Source organism: Macrobrachium rosenbergii, chromosome 2 (assembly GCF_040412425.1).
Source record: "Macrobrachium rosenbergii isolate ZJJX-2024 chromosome 2, ASM4041242v1, whole genome shotgun sequence".
Taxonomy (NCBI): domain Eukaryota; kingdom Metazoa; phylum Arthropoda; class Malacostraca; order Decapoda; family Palaemonidae; genus Macrobrachium; species Macrobrachium rosenbergii.
The window spans coordinates 72,651,397-72,673,218 of record NC_089742.1 but is presented as its reverse complement, the minus strand read 5'-3'; the positions used below and the strand labels follow the sequence as shown (position 1 = coordinate 72,673,218).

The 21,822-nt window shown below is 43.3% G+C and overlaps 1 long non-coding RNA gene and 2 other non-coding genes across 4 annotated transcripts in view; all 3 read right to left on the bottom strand.

Moving 5' to 3' along the window:
• LOC136848567 (uncharacterized) overlaps positions 1-21,822 on the bottom strand; it is a 94,453-nt gene that overhangs the window by 58,453 nt on the left and 14,178 nt on the right. For both annotated transcript variants that reach the window (XR_010856051.1, XR_010856048.1), the window contains exon 2: positions 17,124-17,273. This is a non-coding gene — a long non-coding RNA (uncharacterized lncRNA). The remainder of the gene's footprint in view (positions 1-17,123; positions 17,274-21,822) is intronic.
• Positions 2,987-3,105, bottom strand: LOC136850114 (5S ribosomal RNA). The gene has a single exon (XR_010856542.1). It is a non-coding gene; the product is annotated as a 5S ribosomal RNA (ribosomal RNA).
• Positions 4,622-4,728, bottom strand: LOC136850154 (U6 spliceosomal RNA). Its single transcript, XR_010856556.1, has one exon. It is a non-coding gene; the product is annotated as a U6 spliceosomal RNA (small nuclear RNA).

Genomic DNA, 21,822 nt, shown 5'->3' with positions numbered 1-21,822 from the left:
TACTTACCTGGCAGATATATATATATAGCTGTATTCTCCGAAGTCCGACAGAATTTCAAAATTCGCGGCACACGCAGTGGCCGGGCAGGTGGTTAGTACCCATTCCCGCCGCTGGGAGGCAGGTATCAGGAACCATTCCCATTTTCTATTCAGATTTTCTAACGCCACTGACTCCTGAGGGGAGGAGGGAGGGCAATATGAATATATATATCTGCCAGGTAAGTATGAACAAACTTTATTTTATCATTAAAATATCATTTTGTTCATGAGACTTACCTGTCAGATATATATATAGCTGAATACCACCTTTGGAGGGGGTAGAGACAGCCAAGAATTAGGAAAAAACCAATTATTGGTAAAATTATTTTGGTTCCTTATCTGATAGCATAGCTGACTGAGTGGTTACTGTCACTCTAGTCTGCTTCTGCTTTTTACTAGAGACCCCAGCGAGGTAGTGACCTATATAGCTGGCGACTTCTAGATGATCTGTCAACGGGGCGTGACCACAATGTGACTAGATCATAGACCATACAAAGAGGACAAAAGAGCATTACTAACCACCTAACCAACACCTAAAGCGTTAGTTTGCAAAGGATTGGGAAGACTGCCTCCAGTAGTCGACCCAACAACCATAAAAACACAATTAAAAAGGGGATAGGATCAGAGTTACCCCCTGTCCCCAAGGTTGCTGAAGCAGCAATGTATGGTCCCAGCGAAAAGCAATTTTCGTATGCTACCTAAACATCTTGCCAAGAGTGTGAGGCAAACACTGAATTGACTTCGCCAAAATGTGGCACTGAGAATGTCACTGAGTACCATATTTTTCTTGAACGCCTCGTGAGCATTAACTCTCAACAACTTGAAGTTGGAGTCGTCACAACTAGAGTGTGCGTCCTTAATGACGTCCCTAATGAAGAATGCCAGTGCATTCTTCGACATAGGTTTAACTGGTTGCCTCACAGAACACCATAAATTATCCGAGGGACCACGAGTGTCCTGTGTTCTTTTAAGGTAGTACTTGAGAGCTCTAACTGGACATAGAACTCCCTCAGGTTCCTGTCCAATAAGGTCTGCTAAACCTTTAATTTCAAAGTGTCTAGGCCAAGGGTTAGAAGACCTATCATTCTTAGCCAAGAACTTAGGGCTTAAAGAATAGACAGCATTGTGTTCCTTGAAGCCCACATGACGGCCTCGAACTTCGCTCACTCTCTTCGCCGTCGCCAGGGCCGTGAGGAATGCCGTTTTCGAGTAACATCCTTAAGAGATGCAGAGTGGAGAGGCTCAAAAGGACTAAACATCAAAAACTTGAGCACTACGTCCAAGTTCCAAGCAAGGGGAATTAGCTGAGGAACCTTGGACGTCTTGAAAGAGCTCGTAAGATCGTGGCGGTCCTTATTGTCAGACAAATCTAATCCTCTGTGTCTGAAAACAATCGAAAGCATGCTCCGATAACACTTGATAGTCGGAACTGCTATACCGAGTTTTTCTCTTAAGTAAAGGAGAAAATCCGCAACCTGGCTCACAGTGATAGAGGAAGAGGAAAAGCCCTTCTTTCTACACCAACCTTTGAAGGTTGCTCACTTCGCTAGATATATCCTTTTAGATGAAGAACTTCTGGCTCTAGCGATGGCCCGTGCCACCTGGCCAGAAAAACCCCTTTGCTCTGACCAAGTTTCGATAGTCTGAAAGCAGTCAGGTTCAGAGCGGGGAGATTCGAAGATATCTCGCGAAGTGGGTTTGTATGAGCAGGTCTGCTTTCATAGGAAGGGTCCTCGGAACGTCTACCAACCAGAAGAGAAACTCCGAGAACCAGTGGTTTGAAGGCCAAAACGTGGGGATGAGAGTCATCCTCGTCCCTTGTGAGGCCGCGAACCTGCGTATGACTTCTCCCAGAATTTAGAACGGGGAAAAGGCGTAAACATCTATTCCCGTCAATCCCAGAGAAGAGCATCTATCGCAACTGCCCCGGGTCGAGTACAGATGAGCTTTATAGAGGGAGCCTCGCTGTTCTTGAGGTCATGAAAAGATCCACAAGATGGCGACCCCAAAATTTCCAAAAATCTTGGCAAACCTCCTGATGAAGGGTCCATTCCTTCGGCAGGAGTTGATGGCGCCAACAGAGCAGGTCTGCTCGAACATTTTCGACCCCTGCAACAAAACTTGTGAGAATCGATATGTTGCGAGCATAGGCTCAAAGAATAATCTCTCTTGCAAGGCTGAACAGGGAACAAGTAGTATTGTCCGAGTTTGCTAGAACTACACGATTGCAAACTTGGACCTCGAAGAATTGGAGAGCTAAAAGATAGCCGCCAAATCTTTGAAGTTGATGTGCCAGGACACCTGTTCCTCTCTCCAGGTTCCTAACACTTCCTCTCCTCTAGTGTTGCCCCCAACCTGTTGACGACCCGTCGGAAAAACAACACTAGGTCGGAGTTCAGAAGCTTGAGGGAGATCCTTTCTGCAATTTCGTTGGATCGAGCCACCACTACAGATCCTCTTTTATAGAAGGAAGAATTCTCAATTCCTCTTTCAAGTCTTCCTTGCTTTGCCAGTTCTCCAACAGAAAGAACTGAAGAGGCCTGAGATGCAGACTCCCCAGTGAAACAAACTTCTCCAGCGAGGAAATGGTCCCAGCAGACTCATTCATTCCCTCACCGAGCATGTTTCCTTTTCCAAGAAGGCCGAGACTTTTTCGTACATAGAAGTTGCCGTTCTTGCGACGGAGACGCTATAAAAGCCGCTGAATACATCTGAATTCCCAGACACAATGGACAGTGAGGGGATCAGCTGCGACTTTTCCACAGACCAGAAGTCCCAGGGACTTCACGAGTTGCAGAGTCAACTGAAGGTCCTCCAGATACCTTCACTTTGACGACGCTCGAATCAACCAGTCTTCCAAGTAGAGTGAGATCCTGACGTGCGACAGGTGCAACTGCATCGCAACGTTTTTCATGAGAAGTGTAAACACCCTCAGAGCAAAATGTGACGCCAACAGCATCTGGTGTTCCCAGGCGGTCACCCATCCAAGTACTGACCAGACCCAACGTTGCTTAACTTCGCTGATCGGACGAGAAGCGGTGCTTTCAACGTGGTATGGCCGTTGTGCAGAGTCCAAAGCAGAGAGCCCTGAACTGGTACGTCTAGTCCCCCAAGACAACCTGAGATACTTCATCGAACGTGGATGAATTGGGGCGTGAAGATAAGTATCTTGGAGATCCAAAGATACCATCCAATCCCCGGGATGAAGGGCTCCTAGTATTGACTGCGAGGTCTCCATCTTGAACTTTTCCTTCCGGACCAAGTTGTTCGACCTGTTGACGTCCAAGACGGGTCTCCAGCCTACTGAAAGTTTTGGGACTAGAAACAATCTGTAGTAAAATCCCGGGGAACAGCAAGTACAAGACCTGTTCCACTGCTCTCCGCTCGAACATCTGTTCAAGCAGGTCAAACAGAATTTTCTGTTTGACAGGATGGCAATTGGGAAACAAAAAACAAAGGAGGAGGAGACAGGAAGGGAATCAAGCAACCTCTCTCTAACAGTAGGAGGGACCAAACGTCTGCCCCTCACTCTTTCCAGGCTTGTGCAAAATGAAGCCTGGTTGCTAATGGAGTCGAGATGAAAGGAGTCACTTGCTACCTCTCTTGGAAGTGACATTCCTTTGGGAAAAAGCTCTCTCTCGTGGTGCGGGTCTCGTGTTGCTTCCCATGGAAGCCCCTTTGTTTGTAGGCAATTTATTTAGCTTTCGTTTACTTTTTGTATCATTGAGATCGGTGCACTCGTTATGAAGGAGATGCAGTTTGAATGTCGATAACTTTAGTTTTGAGAAATACGATATTTTTGCTTCTCTGTGTATTTATTTGCTTGCTGTTACACAGTTGATGTTTTTATGACATTGAAAAGCCAAAAAATATAACAATAGACTTGCAAAGTAATATAACTTCGCTAAATGAAGCTAAATGAAGCGAGTGTCAAAACACGGCTCAGGTTGGGCAGCGCGACGTCTTACTTAGTCAAGCTCTGAGCTGCTACTGACTGATTGCCACTGACTGCCCTGCGGCATTCCTGTCTTTCGCTGATGCGCACTAGGTCCACAGGGTTGCCATATAATGCATTAGATATTTTTATTTCATAGCTAAAAGGAAATTACCACCGATATACCGACAATATCATTACATTATACGAAAAATGTAATTTTGTCTATGATAGGGTTACTGTTTTTGTTTATAACTCCTAACTATGGCGAATTTTTAAATAAAACTTTCTGAGAAGATAGTCAGGATATGTATGATGCCATATAAAAAAATCCCAGAAAGTTTTGATTTGATTTTTCGTCAAACGCTCCCCTTAAGACAAAGACAACTGCGAAGGTGGAGAGAGAGGAGCCGAAGGTTGAAAAGTCTCAGGAAACAGATCCTTAAGAAAAAAGCCAAAGTCTGATAATCAGAGGAAGAAGAAGACGAAAGATGTTTCTCTTCATCCAAAGGCTGTGACGAAAGAGGATGTTCTTCCCCAGCTGGCGGGTCTTGAGTGAGTGGTGAAAGTAGTTCCGATTCGCCGATACGTGAGCGGGAACTCCCGCGATCGAAGAAGTCGTCAACTAGAGTACGTATAGTAAACATAAAAAATGCGGAACGCTTCACGATTTTGCGTGTCATCCTTGCACAGGAGCCATGCTAATCTTCTCTGTATCGTTCCAATTTTAGTATATGTACTGCCGAAGCAAGTACTGGCTAAATTAAGAAGGACATCAGATGTTGAAGCGGGTAGTTGTGCGACATGATGTACAACTGGAGCGCGTCAACACAAGACTTGAAGCTATACGCGGCGGCGAGCGGAGCGTCATGGCGTGACGCACGAGAGGCTCCGTGGTAAGTACTAGAAGAGAGTCACAGCGTGGCGCGCGCGAAGCGTCATGGCTAGGCGCCCGCCGAGCGTCAAGGTGAGGCGCGCGTGAAGCGTGAGAAGCGCACGAAGAGCAAGACACGCGCTCCTGGCGCGAGTCAAGAGAAAAGTCCAACACCTCAAATCGGGGAAGACGAATAGGAAGCCACTAAACACTCTCTCTAGACAACAGACGAGAAGCCCCAAAACATCTAGCAGACGAGGAAGACGAAGCAGGAGACGAAGGTGAAAGTCTGTACCTCTTAACAGGCAGTTTCGAATCTTGAAAGGTTCATGAGAGCATCCAGCTGCTGTTGCAAACCCAACAAAATCTTACGCGTTGGAGAAGCAACTCTCTCGGGAGAAGGGCTGAACCTGAGAGAAGGAAAGGGGCGAGAGACGTATACTTCCTTCTCACAGGGGAAGAAGCTCTAGCCCTTGCCTTAGCGCGACAGGGGGGTCGAGTAGCGTCATCATCCGAAAAACACTTTATTCTCTTCTGCAGAGGAATATCCACGCAACTTCCGGGGAAGAGCACAAACGTCTAGAGGAAGAGGACGTGAAGCGTCCTCTCCTCTAAGCTTCTCTTAAGAGGGCGAGAGTCCAACCAAGAGAGCTCCAACCCCGAGGCGGGGAGGACGTGTCGGAGGACGAGAAGCAATCCTTCAGGATGCGTGCCTGTGCATGATCCCTGGCAGCCTGGGTAGCATCATCAGGGCCTGCCGAAGGGACGCCAGATCGGTGGGAAGCCCCCGTAACCCTCATGCGGCTTTCGACATGCCCCCTCCCTGGTCCTGGGAGTTCGACAGAGGTCCAGGCCTAGAGGCATTATAGGGCCGATCTGACGCCCCCTCCACAACACTAGGGGCACTAGCACTAACACTATGCGTTTGAATTGCATTCACTTTAGTTTCAAGAGCACGCATTGACTCCAACACGAGAGCCAGGGAATTACCTTCTGCAGCAACAAACTACAGGGTTAGTACTAAAATTTACTACAGGGTTACTAGTAGGAGAAAACCCTGACTGTCCATCTAAGGATGCACTCTAGGAGGAAGATCTCCTCAGCCTATCACGCTCCAATTTAAGCATATAGGCTTCATATTTCTTCCACTCACCCTCAGACAATCCCACACATTCATTACCGATTATCATAGAGCATTGAACACCCTTACATATCATACATAAAGTGTGAGGAACTATCGAAGTCTTCAATAGCCTCACCTTACATTCACCCAAGCTACAGACTCAATAGCTAGAGGTAAGACATCTTAATTATAAGAAAAGTCAAAAGCAAAATAAAAAACGGTCCACAAAGAGCGTATGCCAAGTCACAGATCCAGTCGAATACCAAAAAACAACCAAAATACTTGACACAACAAATTTCAAAATCCAAATGGCGGAGGAACTGACAACAGGTGTTGACAGTCCGGCGACAGAGAAAATCTGAATAGAAAATGGGAATGGTTCCTGATACCCGCCTCCCAGCGGCGGGAATGGGTACTAACCACCTGCCCGGCCACTGCGTGTGCCGCGAATTTTGAAATTCTGTCGGACTTCGGAGAATACAGCTATATATATATCTGACAGGTAAGTCTCATGAACAAAACAATCGTTTTCTCTTGACAGGTTTAGAATTAAAAGAACGTCGAAGAAGTGGCATCAACGTACTGTCTCTGTCAGTGGGGAAAAGTCTCTTCCTAAAATGGTCGCACTATAATCTCTAAATTGATCACACATGCCTCTGCACCTTCATCAAGAGCACTCTGCAAGACAGTAGATATTGACAAAAGTGCCAAGTAGCAAGGACTTTATGAAAACCAAACTGTAATTCTCTTAGCAGGTTACTATCTTCAACAAACTTACAAGGACACTTAGAGAACATCTCAAAAACATTAGATAAAAGGGGTTAATTGAAATTGGCCTATATTTTGAGGAGCTTGAGAATTGGCTTAGTCTCTCAGGTAGTGCAGCAATGTTTCTGTTCCTCTGAATAGAAGAAAAACTTGCAAGTCCAAGTAATCTTCTGAAAATAGTAGTAATCTTTGGTGCAAAGAAATCAGCAGTCTTTTTAAAAGAGATGGGTCTCTGCTGCCATAACTGTAAAGGCCCAGAAGCAAAGTTTTGACTTAGCTCCTAAAAGCATGACTGATGCAACACCATGGAATCACCACACTGCTCATGAAGACCCTAGCCAAAAGTTCTGCCTTCTGTTTAGGGCAATATACAGTACAGCAATCCCATCAGCTCCTACAAGGGGATGACGAGTGATGACGAAGGGTAGCCTACCACTTACAGTCATCACCACAGTAGAGCAAGATCTCCACAGTCTCAGCTTGGGCTTACCTTTTTAGCTCAATGAATTTATGCCACAAAAATTGAAATGATTATTCCTTCTTAAATAAGCTTCTTATTTTTCATGGTAGTCAAGTTTACTCTCAGCATTTGTGACAAAACTTAAGGATTTTGCAGGAATTCTCCTCTTGATAAGAGTGCAATGATGATAATTTAAATGCAGTAATATTAAGATGTCTATAAATATCAAGCCAACTGAGTTCAGAAAGATCACGGTGATTACAATCCCAATTGGCCTTGGATTTCAAGTATACCTTTCTTGAAAAACTAACAGCAGGAACAACCTGATCCATCTCAACATTACCTTAATTAAACTAAGATCAGATGAACACACCGGCAAACTTTCTCTAAAAGATACAGTCCTTGTAACATATATGAATACAAGGCCAAGATGGTTGCCAGATTGATGTGTGGGATCATTTATTTGCTGCTTACCCCCCTGATCCCAACCCCTTGACAAGGGATCCACTACAGGGAGTGTATGATCTTTTATGCCTACTCTCTCCGCTGTGAATTCAACTGAACATAGAGACCTAAAACTCTTTTTATTCCTCCTCTGTAAATTTTAATTTTCCCCTTCCCTTCTTCCTCCTTTGTTGAAGACCTTTGCATGGTATTGAATTATGGAAATCACTGCACTTGTAATTTTGAATGAGGGTGGAGTTGGAAGGCATGCCACTCCCTCATAGAACTAGAGTGCCCGACGCAGTTGAGTGAGGGGGAATTTTTATGTTAAACCACACCTTCAGTGCTGGGTCCGATCTCGACGGACTGATGACTCCTTACGTACTGATGGTATGGTGTATATCCAGGTGAGGATCCCAGAGCAGTTATCACTGTGGGTGACAGTACTACTGCTCCCCCTGTTGGACCTCCCTGGTGAGAGGGACCTCATCCTGGACGAAACTGATATTATTCGTTGTCTGATGATCAGTTCAAACCTCCCTATGACTTCTGGCATGGCAATGGATTATTCCCAAGAAACCTCAGTTTATCAAAATCTAGGTAGTATTAAAACTTTAATACATATTAAACACCCCAAGAAGGTAAATATCGTCATGACCCAACTTTGACTCACTTCAGCTCCCTCTCTGGAAGTGGAAGTTGGTCAAGGTTTTTAACCTTGGAAACTGACAAAAAAATTTCAGCACCAAAATTAGAAAATTATTTATTAAATGGACATTCGACGGCAGAAATGTCATTCACACAGAAAAAAGAAAAGGCGTGGCTTATGTCCCAAAGCCACTGCGGTGTCAAAATTGTTGTATATTTGGAAATACGAAGAAAAATTGTCGAAATGAATCTCTATGTGCAAATTATGGATCTGATGAACATGCCACACAATGGAAGTGCAGTGAACCAAAGTGTATTAATTACTGACAATATCATCATGCAAGGTCCAAAGAATGTATTTATTATATACACAATACAGAACTGCCAGCTAAGAAACATAGATATTCTTCAATAACAAGAACCAAGAATGAAACAAAAACTTATACAGATACAAGTAACAAAACAGAAAAATAAATCTCAAGAAAAAGGATTTTGATAAAGGAAAGATCTATTTCTGGGGAGGGGCCCGTGTCACCCGGTGAAATAGTCCATTCAGCACTTATTTCTAGGAATTCCGTTGCTAGATACCAGAGAAAAGCTAAATGTAAAGCTGGGGTTACTACCTCCAGAGCGAGCTCCAAGAAATGGAGTCGTGTATGGTAAAGGGTGAGATTGTCACAATCACGGGACCCTGCCCTATAAAGATTCCCAATGTCAAAAGTCCCAACGAGAGAGGTGCCGATACAAGCCCATGCACTACTCAAGGACTGTACACAAGGCAATACTAGCCGCATTCCATGTTAGCACCCACCCCACTAGAATGATGTTTACCATGGGAGGGAGAATGAAAAAAAAACAGGGTGGGTCACCGGGTGACACGGGCCCCTCCCAGAAATAGATTTTTCTTTTGTCAAAATCCTTTTTCTGGATCGGTCCCGTGTCACCCGGTGAAATAATAACAGAGAAATAAATATCATTCTTATGCTATTAAAGACAATGAACTGCTTGTAAGGGAATAACTGAGGCAGTGAAGGGGAAAGTGACTAAGAATCAGAAAGGGAACCAGAGAGGGACAAAGTTCCTTGCAGGAATTTAAGAGCTGCTAAAGATTTCAAATAGAGACGTTGAAAACTAGGGGCGAATTCCACCCTGAACATTTGGTAAGGTCCCCGAAATTCATGTAATGAAAATAATTAATGTAAGTGGCCACTGCTCTAATATCATGAGTTTGGAATTGAACCTGAATAGGCTTGTATTAAGAAAATACAAAACTTGCTGCCTAATAGCAGACACAATGACAGTACCCCCCCCCCAGAAAAAACTGATTTGGTAAAGAATCAAGAAACAGGTGCAAATGATATGGCTAATATTTATTCAAAGTCATTTCAAATATTAACGCAAATAGGAACATGAAAGATACTACTACAGATGTATCCATTAAAAGTGATGCTACTCATGATTACATCAAGTCATGGTAAACAGGTGCTAATCTCCCTATAGGGGGCTGTAGACAGGACGGTATTCTACAGGTAATAAATTCTCACCAAAAACCTCTTTATAAATATGCAGAATGAGGGGACCTAGGTACGTAACATCCCTGAGGTGGGGACTTCAAGTCTTAACCCTCTATTATCCTACCATCATTTTTGAGAGTAAGGAGGCCTAGTAGGAACAAAATAACTTAACAACACATTCATTCATTTGTTACCATATCTATTTATCAAATTTTTTTGGCTCTCATGCCTCATTAGGACCCACTATATGAAGAACCAAACCAAAGAGGGTCAACGACAGTTTCTAGAACAATTTTTTTTCTTGATAGGAATTAATGCCCAACTTGAGTATACAAATTCTTGAGACTTTGACTTAATAATTTCACAGGTAACGCAATGGTCCAGCAATTGACTGAAATATTTCCTTTGTTTTATATCTTGGCTTTTGAAAAAACACTCCATAGAAGAAATATACATTCAACCAGAAAATATCTTTTTTCAATGCATATAATAAAAAAAAAGAAAGCAGTAGGGCCAGTTCTTGTCATTTTTTATTACTGTGTCTACAGTTTTTCTTATGATTTCTCATAGAAGGGCATAGCCTTCTGATAAGTTGTCAGATAAATAAAGGTACTTTTTCCTTTGGTAACTTTTCTGGTTAAAGCTGGATAAGAGTGATGTTGCTGTTATTGGAGATCAGGGCGGCCTTATGCCACCAGGGGGTATTGCTCTTAGAGCAGCTCTTGAGTGAAGTTTTAACCTGTAGACTTCACAGTTCAGTTAACAGCTCAATAAGTAGTAAGATCGATGGTTGGGTCACTTTGGTTGTTAAGTCATTCAAGACTGGAAGGAAAATTTATAGGGAGCTGAATCTGGAAGGAACACAGATGGAAATAGAAAGACAATTCAAAGCTAAAAGGAAGACTGAGTAATAGATAAGAGATTTTTGGTCTGATTAGCAGATAACTGAAAAGGGGAAAACATGGAGTTAAGAGGAAAAGTAAGACCTAGACAAACAAGCACAGTGAAATTAAATAAAAAATAAAGATAATATGAGATTAAAATAATAAGTAATAAATTTATAAATAGAAGCAGAAGCCTGCGTCTCCTTTCATGTCAGGTAAGAACGAAGGGAGGTAGTGTACAGACATCAGTTTAGGCCTCTGATAGCTTCCTCCCTGGCAGAAACCGTGCCATTAATGGACTAAATACGGCGTACCCAAAACGGGCAAGTTTTGGCACTTCGTTCGACCACTTGAACAATCAGCACCATTAACGGACTCAATACAACACATTTTCCTGCGTTTTGGTGTGTGAGTAGTAAAAATGTCAGAAGCTGAACCTCAATTCCAGCCCGCGGCATCATCTGTATACCTCTCTTGCCATCAAAGCCAGACGCGGTCAAACTTCCCCCGTTTTTGTGGCAGAACACGGCATCATGGTTCTTGCGCACAGATGCGCACTTTCACATAGCGTGCATCTCAGACGATGCTATCAAATCTAACATCACCATGACGGCGCTCCCAGAAGAGGTGTTCAACAGAATCTCCCCCTGGCTCGACGCGCAACCAGACAAGGTCACATACGCGGCCTTGAAAGATAAACTGATGCAATCTTACTCCATGCCTGTGACCGAGAAAGCGCAGCGCGCACTCGACCTGTTATCCCAGCCCCTCGGAGAAGCATCACCCAGGGAAGCCTGGGACGAACTACAGGGGTTGGTAACACTGCCAGGCTGCGAAGAAAACAGGAGGAAAAGAACGATAGATTTAACAAAAGCAATCGTCCTTCGGCGCCTCCTGCAGGAAGTTAAGCGCCAGATAAGGGAAGCAAACACCCTCGCCTCGACATGGACGCCTTAGTCGACGACGCCCAGAAACTATATGAGGCCAACAAGGCCTAAAAAAATGCCGCCGCCCTGGGAGCCTGCAGCCTGACGGAGGAGAACGACGATGATGACGCAGACATCAACGCCGTTTACAGAAAGAAGACACCACTCAGGGAACACAGGACATAGTCAAACCCGGCATGATGCTTCTTCCACAGAAAGTTCGGAACCAATGCCAGAAACTGCAGGCCTCCCTGTTCCTTCACAAAAAACGACAAAAGCAGCCACAAGTACCAGCTGTGGCCGTGAAATCCAACTCCCCCCGGCCAGCAGGTTTCTTCATCAGAGAAGAGATTTCTGAATGGTGCCTGCTGGTAGATAGAGGGGTAATGCAGTCGGTCTTCCCGCCATCCAGGGAAGGTTTAGAAAAAACACCCGACTTGACACCCGCCCTCATAGCAGCAAACGGAACTCCCATCCGCAAATATGGTATGACGACCTGGACTATCTCAACTCTGGGATGCAGATACCACTGGCCTTTTGTCATCGCGGATGTAAAGTTCCCCCTGCTGGGAGCAGATTTCCTAGGACACCACGGACTTCTAGTCGACGTCGCAAGACAACGCCTCCTCAACACAGGAACCTGCCACTCCCGTCAGCTCTTCACAGGGCCTGGAATGCCCACTATCTGCTCCACAGCCCTCAACAGCTACACGTCCTTCCTACAGGATTTCCCCGACGTATTCAAACCAGAGCTATGCCAGTCACCTGGGGCTTCAGCAAAGCACAGCATCTTCCATCACATCACCACAACGGGCCCACCAACCCATGCCAAGTTCCGACGACTGTCCCCACAGAAGTTACAAGATGCCAAACGGGCCTTTGCAGAGATGGAAAGGATGGGCGTCTGTAAAAAAGCATCAAGCCCGTGGGCTTCTCCCCTCCATATGGTAAAGAAATCCAATGGTTTGTGGAGGCCCTGCGGGGACTATCAGAGTTTGAATTCACTGACAACACCAGACCACTACCCCCTCCCTAACATGCAAGACCTGACGGGCGCCCTCCACAGAGCAAAGATTTTCTCCAAGATGGACTTGCTGAAGTCATACTTCCAAGTCCCTGTGCATCCCGACAACGTCCCAAAGACTGCCATCATCACGCCTTTCGGGAGCTACACATTTTCCTATTCCACCTTTGGTCTCAGGAACGCAGGTGCCACATTCCAGCGCTGGGGGATCTGCCTTTCTGCATCTGCTACATCGACAACATTCTCATCTTCTCCAGGTCCCCAGAGGAACACCTTCGCCACGTCAGCGCCATCCTGAAACATCTGCAGGACAGCGGACTAGTCGTCAGGTTCGACAAGTGCATTTTCAGGAAAGAAAAAGTAGACTTCCTCGGCCACGAGATTTCCCCAGCAAGAGTGTGCCCCACGGCCTCTAAAGTAAAAGCTATAGAGAACTTCCCGAAATCACAAACCATCAGGGCCCTTCAGGAATTTCTCGGGATGGTAAACTACTACCGTTTCATCCCAGACGTTGCCCGCACTATGTAACCCCTGACGTCAATCCTGAAAGGCATACCAAAGACACTGACATGGAACGCTCCGCAGCAGCAGGCATTCATTGCAACAAAGAGAGCCCTCTCCAGTGCCACTACCTTAACTCACCACAAACCCACTGCTGCCCTCAGGTTGACAATGGACGCCAGCAATATCACCTGCGGCGCAGTACTCGAGCAGCTTGTGAACGGCAATCCCCAGCCCTTGGCCTTCTTAAGCCACAAGTTTTTGCCAGCAGAGACCCGCTACAGTGCCTTCAACAGAGAGCTGCTGGCTATCTACCAGGCCGTGAGACACTTCAAGTACCTGCTGGAGGGGACTGAATTCACAATCCTGACAGATCACAAACCCTTGGTGCACGCATTTGCAAAGCCGTGAGATGCGTGGTCTGCAAGGCAACAGTGGCACCTGACCGCCATCTCCAAATTTGGGTGCACCATCAACTATGCCCCTGGCAGGAAAAACCCAGTGGCCGACGCTCTGTCTAGGGTAAAAATCAATTTCCCTCACCTCAGCATCAATTATGAAGACCTGGCAAGAGAACAAGCGGCAGACCTAGAGAAGGCAGACTACAGGGCGGCAGCGACGGCTCTTAAGTGGGAAGACGTGGCCTTAGCAAGCTCGAACACAACTCTCCTCTGCGACACCAGCACAGGCCGCCCACGCCCCCTAGTACCTGCTTCGAGAAGGTAAGTGTTCAACATAGTTCACGGTCTTTCCCATCCATCGGGCACACAACGGCGCGCCTCATGACTAACAAGTTTGTCATGGCATCAACAAGGACGTTTGCCAGTAGGCAAGGAGCTGCATCCTGTGCCAGGCCAGCAAAACGTCCCGGCGCACACAGTCCGGGGTCGGCGACTTCCCCCAGCCTCGTCGGCATTTTGGCCACATCCACAGCGATGTCGTCGGGCCCCTTCCGCAATCGGGAGGAACCAGATACCTCCTGACGATCATAGACCACTCCACCCGCTGGCCCGAGGCAACCCCCATGGAGGAGGCATCAACAGCGTCATGCGCAGAGGCCCTCCTCTCCAGTTGGATCAGCCGTTTTGGAGTGCCACAGAGCATCACTACGGACAGGGGTCCAGCCTTCCTGTCAGAGCTCTGGGTCTCCTGGGCACGCCTGATGGATACAACTCTACACAGCACAATGGCTAGAATCCCGCAGCGAACGGCATGGTCGAGAGGGCGCACTGCTCTCTTAAGGCAGCTCTCATGGCACGCTGCACTGACGAGAGGTGGAAGGAACAGCTGCCCCGGGTCCTGCTGGGTCTCTGCACTGCACCAAAGGCAAAAGGCAACACCTCCCCTGCTGAGAAAGTCTACGGGGAGACACTGGCCGTCCCCGGAGAATTCTTGACGGCGCTGACACACCCCTCCTGAGGACTGGGACGACTTAACAATACAGAGGCTCCGCAATAGGGTTGGGAAGTTCACTCCCTGCCAGTGGACATACACCGACAGGACATCCCCCTTCATGCCTCCCGGTCTGTCCTCCGCCACCCACATCTTCGTCAGGGACAATGCCGTACGTCCACCCTTAACCAGGCCCTACAGGGGGCCAAGGGCACCCAAAGGAAACCATCCTAAAGGGCACCCATGACAGGGCAAGATCCTCCTCAGAGGCTGCTTCCATGGAGGGAATGCAGGTCTCCTGTAGGGCTGGGGAAGCAGGCCTGGTGAGGGCCTGAACCACAAGGGTGAGGGACCCAAAGGCGCCCTAGGGAAGCCATCCCTTAAGGACACCCCTAACAGGAGAAGATCCTCCTCGGAGGCTGCTTCCCTGGAGGGAGGCAGGTCTCCCACCAGGCTGAGGAAGTGGGCCTTGGGAGGGGCCTGAACCACAAGGGTGAGGGACCCAAAGGCACCCTAGGGAAGCCAGCCCTTAAGGGCACTCTTGACAGGGGATAATCCTCCTCAGAGTCTGCTTCACTGGAGGGAGGCAGGTCTCCTGCCTGGCTGGGGAAGTGGGCCTGAACAACAAGGGTGAGGGACCCAAAGACACCCAGGGAAGCCATCCTTTAAGGGCACCCTCGACAGGGGAAGATCTTCCTCAGAGTATGCTTCACTGGAGGGAGGCAGATCTACTGCCTGGCTGGGAAGTGGGCATGAGCCACAAGAGTGAGGGACCCAAAAGCGCCCTAGGGAAGCCATCCCTTACGGGCACCCTTGAGAGGGGAAAGTTCCTCCTCAGAGGTTGCACCTCTGGAGGGGGGCAGGTCTTCTGCCTGGCTGGGGAAGCGGGCCTGGGGAGGGCCTGAGCCACAAGAGTGAGGGACCCAAAGGCATCCTAGGGAAGTTATCCCTTTAGGGCACCTTTGACAGGGGTAGATCCTCCTCAGAGGCTGCTTCCATGGAGGGAAGCAGGTCTCCTGTCAGGGTAGGGAAGCAGGCCTGGGGAAGGCCTGAACCACAAGGGTGAGGGACCCAAAGGCACCCTAAGGAAGCCCTCCCTTAAGGGCACCTTGACAGAGGAAGATCCTGCACAGAGGCTGCTTCCATGGAAGGAAGCAGGTCTCTAGCCTGGCTGGGGAAGCAGGCCTGGGGAGGTCTCCAAATACAAATTTAATATACGATCACGTTTGTTCGTATCTCCGAAAGTTAGTAACTTGAATGTTCTTAGGTATATACTGTACATACATACATAATACACACACATATATATATATATATATATATATATATATATATATATATATATATATATATATATATATATATATATATATATATATATATATATATATATATATATATATATATATTATATATATACATATACATATATATATATATATATATATATATATATATATATATATATATATATATATATATATATATATATATATATATATATATACATACACACACATATATATATATATATATATATATATATATATATATATATACTCAATATCAATACAGCACGAAGGAACGCGTGCTTGAGAATACCATTAAGTCAACGTCGGAAGGTGAGTGAACACCGGGACTTTGAACAAGTACTTTTGTAGTTTATAAGTGCAACTTTTCATGAAAAGTTTAAAGCTTTCCGAGTTTTTCCAGTGGACGCCAATTCGCTCTCACCAAAGATATTTCACGACTTCAACAAATCCTCAAATTTACCACAGAAAGCTAAATAAAGGCAATCCTATAACCTAATCAGCAAAGTGCCTATGAGCACAATATGTTAATAGTCAAGTGAAGAACAATTTCAAACTCGAATCACTGGGAGATCCAGTGGAAGTCGTCTTACAGACCCAGGCAAGCAAACCCAGTTTAGATTTGATTGATGTCTTCTCTACAGGAGGTTTCAATAGCCTTTCACAGAAAAGACATAGTCTAGAATAGACTGATTCTGGGCATCAAGGCCAGCAAGAGGCCTCTGACGGAAAAGCTTGTAACTTTTCGTTTGGAAAATCCGCCAGAACTTGCCAAGTTTCTCTTTGGCTATAACTCTGTTTTCCAAAGCTTTATAGCCATAAATTTGTGAAAGAGTCCCTCAGTCTCTACAGTACTCCCACGTTTTTTTCGAATTTCATCTCGGTTCGCGCGTCTAGACAATTCTTGCACGATGAAGTCGTATTACTAAAAAAGCTAAATAAGTGTTTTCAACATGATTTCTCCAAACTTGCACTTTAAAAAAATTACAAAGGCACCGACTCCATTACAAACTAAACAAATCTTCAACCGACGACATTACCAGAATCATTTTAAGCATTAGAACCAACATTATCTTTTAAAATAGATTAGATAATCTAAACTTCCTGGCATTACTATCAATTGCTATCCCAAAATAGTTATCAATTACGTTGGCATCATCTTTGACTTGACTAATCTAATATTCGAATATAGTGGATCGAGTTAATATCATAAGCAAAGAAATCAACTTCCAATGCATAAGTAGCCCCAGATGAAGGCAATACTCTACTGGTCTGTTCTTACATTTTTATGTAGTCTGTAAGGAAGCCTCCAAATGTTGAGAACATTGTTGTTCTTCCTTCGCAAATGTCTTTACTCCGTCTTCCAAATTGTAATAGTCCAAAACATTCGTGAAAATGGCTCTCTATCCGCCCCAGTGGTCTCCTGGTCAATCTGGAAAAATCGACAATCATCATTCACAGGTGACAATTGTCATTAAAGTTGATTGCGTACCTAATTAAGGTAATCAATTTCTAAGTTCTCTATTTCACATTACACGTAAGTGTCAAATACTTTTATGAGCCAAATTATAGTTCTAATTCTAAAAAAATGTATAAAATTGAAGTGCGTAGAGCAAAATCTACTGAACTCAATGCTATGCTATTCACCAGTCTTCAGTGGCATTACGGCTTTTACTTTCTTTACATTACCCAGAAGTTTGTAACTCGCAGGAACTCAGGCTGTACTTCAGGGGACTTTTTAGAGAAATACAACACCAGATGAAGGAATGCTGTCTAGAGCCTAAAAATATTCAACTTCCTAGTTTTATAAGCTAGTAGTTACCTATGCCATGCACTAACTTAATGGCAACTGGCTTATCGGGGAACGTAATACACCGACTACATACCCTATTAGGTTGCGTCAACTAAAGTTTTGCTAAGAGTATTCACTTTTGTCTTTTGCCTTTCTTCGTGTGATCATAATTTGAGGTATTCCCCCATGAGTCAGGAAATTCCTTCGAAACTAAATTCAATCTTTTTTCCTTCTAGGATACAGTACAACAAGTTCCAGTGAACTTGTTCTTTTCCTTCTGAAAATAAATAAAAAAAAAGTCAAATTCACCTGCTTAAGTTAACTGAAAGTCCAAATGTACTCTTTTGAATTAAACTGCCATAGTTTCATTGATTACCAATTTTATACTCAAGATATAAACTAGCAAAATGACGGCCAATCGGATTTCCTTTTCCTGTCCTTGAAAACAATGAAGAGAAAGGTAGGGTTTGGCTTCAAGTTAACAAGCAGTCTCTTTAATTACAGTCAAAACTACCTATTTTCCTAGAAATGTGTCAATTTCCCTGGTAATTTTCTCAAAGTGTGTTTAATAACTACAGTAAATATGTAGATTTTCTTCCATAACCCAGACGAAATTAAAGGACAGCACAGGGAGCCAGAACAGCATTTTTATGGGCAAGACTATTTTTCGCTTTCATCTCTCTCTTAAATTCATGATTTTCATTTAATAATGTTTAAAATATTATTCATACACTAATCTATAATTGTCTAAGCGATTTATTAAATCTTTCTCTGTTTGTGTCATGTATAATGTATTGTGCGAAAATGACATACGCACTGAATTTAGTATTGTTGTTTTCTGTAAGAAATATGGAAGAAATATGGAATAAAATAGATATATAGGAATATTTCTATCAAGTATATCTTATTCACTTAAAGTATCTTACGTTTGTGTCACTGAACATAGAAAATAACCTATTACTGTTGTGCAATAGTGATGTAAAAATTAAAATATAAATTACCCATTTTCTCACTGAACATGAAAGGTAATCTCTTTTACGGTTGCACTATAATATAAAACTAAAACGAATGTAGTTGAATCACTTCATCAGAGTAAAAAAATTAAAATACAGACATCAATATCACGTTTTAAATTAATTCAGAGAGTATGGATTATTAAATGCTTTGCTTCATTGGGTAATTCAGATCTTGCGAAGTTATTTTTCTAAGGGAACTAATTAAGGGATCAGACGAGCAAATCAGTCTCCTCAGTAAGTCTTCAACAAACTTTATTCGGGATATTTTCCGTATGAAAGATTATCTAAACTTCTTGAACTCCTTCGATGCAAGGTCTGGGGCAGGTGTTACCAGCTACATTTTGCACATACCACTTGGCTGCTTCTAAGCAAAGCTCCTCAAATCTATCAGCGGGGTTGATAAAATTATATAAAGCGTTGGAATAAAGAAACGATCAAGGCCAGCAATTTCACACGCAACTTCTGAATTCCTGAAAAACCTGAGGGCAATATTTCCATCCGATTAACCGATTCTTTTTCTTCATAAACGCGTGCTTGCCATTCTTGTATATCAATTTTGTAGGCTATAGGTAGGCAACATTCCATGCACCTAATCCATGCGTGTAAGGTAGACAAATCATGATTTAATGCTTCTGGATTTAATGAACGGGCTTTTACTTCTTTATTATTTATGATTTTAGAACAGGCACCACATAAAGAACAGCACTGCATCGAATTTATGACTGGTGACCGTGCTGTGGCAACTTTACCATCAACCATGGTCAAACATATTTTGGTACGCTAACAAATCATCAGTTACTTCAGTAGGTTTTGAATTTGAAATACAACTCTACTGTATATAAGTACTGCTTTTCTACAACTAAAGAAAAAAAATTTTGTTTAGTTTCTATGGAAAACTTAAATTAGGCGACAGAAAAGCAGTGATGATACTTTCACGTTTCTCCAAACGACGACCTTAGTTCCAAGATTTTGTGAAGTTGCAGCGAGCTCAAGAGGAACCATGTTTGTTATAAATAGACTGCTTTCTGCGGCAAGATTCCGTTCAGCATTTACTGATTAGCTTTGTTTATATACTTAGCCAGGATGTTCCATTAAAACCAACTTCGCAACCTAGATGTAAATTATCTGCTGGCAAATTTTCAAGCTTCTCGTAATGTGAGTTTAAGAATTCTTTTACTTTTGCACTGTAATCAGAAATTTTCCATTCAGAAGCAGGGGCTGGTAAGCACGCTTCTTTTGCTTCCCGAATCATATAGGTTGGATAAAGTTGGATCTTTCCTTCAGTAGCTCCAGATCTTAAGAGCTGGTAACATTGCTTACTTAGGAAACAGTGAGAGATTACTTGAGTCAATGCTTCTTCAGGAGTATATGCCTTTTTATTATCAAAGGTTGGTTTTAATGATAAACTTGAAAGTTCTTCAGCCAAATTTTTGTATCCAATCATTTTCAGAAACTTAGATGTTGCATACAACGTTCTTCCAGGTGAAGTAATGATTAGCCGTTCTGCTTTATGCTTCTTTGGTTTTTTCACTGGAAATTTCAGAGCTCTTGTATGGAAAACTCGGACCAGCATTTGCAAATTCTTTACAGTCTTATGCCATGTTACTTAACCAAAGGGAATAATCTTCCTTAAAATGTGTCTTATTCCTATTCACAGTTGACCATTTAGGTTTAAAATACTTAAGAAAATTAATCACTACTGACTCTGAAACATCACTATCTTTTATCACACTGAAAACAGTCTTGTTATTTTGGCATTGTGGGTCGCTGGTGCTTATTTTTTTATTTTTGATAGCATCATGAAGCTTTTCAAATAAATCTAGGTAAGTAATGTTAACAGTCGAATCCATTTTATGAATTTTGTAAAGCTAATTTTATGGATCGGCAATTCCAAGTTTGGAAATAAAGAAAAATATCCTAAGAAAATTTCGCATTCTGTCAAAAAACACACACATGGTGGCTTCATATGCAAAAAATATGCTATTTTCCTTATCTATACAAGTTCTAGAACAGAAAAAAACTATGGTAGCTAGGAAGCAACTGCAAACGAAAAAATCGCTGCAAGTTTTTCCTAAAGTAATATATTTTCTGCATTTTTCCTTCTCAATGTAATTAGGATTGATTATATGTTAAACTCGATATATAAAATGTTTACTCGCATAAATAAAACATAATAGTTGAAAATCTGTTTTAAATTGATGAAATATGAACACAACAATACTATGTTTGCTCCCAAACTTGATGTAGACTAAACGTGTTTCATATGGCACAATGATCTGTACTTGTACTTCCAATAACGATGGCATCTGCCGGTCCTACTCTCCCTAAATAACATGACATAAGTTTTCATTTCTCATAACTTTTTTACTTCAAGTATTTCATAATATTCTGATGAAACAAGAATTTTTTTTCCACTGGTAAAATGGTAAACATTTTACCAGTCGTTGATATTCTGAAATTTGTCGTAATTACCATCATATTTCATACTCAGTTTCTGATTCATTGACAGATTGTTCTATTAGTTTTATAAGTAATACAAAATTAATCTAGAATGGTGATCAGAATGCGGTTTATGTGATACAATAAATCCGCAATCAGATGCCACCATTTTTACATCCAATGGTCTTACTCTTGAATATGAAAATCTGTTCATATCTCTAACGATAACGAATGTTCTATTTGAAGATATTTAAGCAAGCACTTGACTGAAAAATAAAGTTTGCCACAGAATTCAGTAATAAAGGACGAATTCAGCTAGTTCGTACTCGACCAGTAGGACCCCTAACAGACAAATACGACAAAGTCGCACAACAAATACCCAACTTGAGACATGCGAGCCTTTGTAAAAATACTGAATCTATTTTTCAAATAGGTCATTATAAACCTGTATTCTCCTGTTCTTGGATTACTGTATTACTGCAAACAAGTGGATCACGAAACGTTGAATAAATCCACGCGTAGCCTCCTGGTCACGTAACCTTCACTCATTAACTGACTCCTGGTCACGTTAACATTTACTTATTAATTGACTCCTGGTCACCTAACTTTCACACACTAACTGAGTGGCAACTGAAGCCGTATAATTTACGCCTATTTCATAACGTAAGTTTTAAGATTCATCATAAATTGCTTTACCTCTAGATGACCCTACATACGTAGGCCTACTCGTTCAC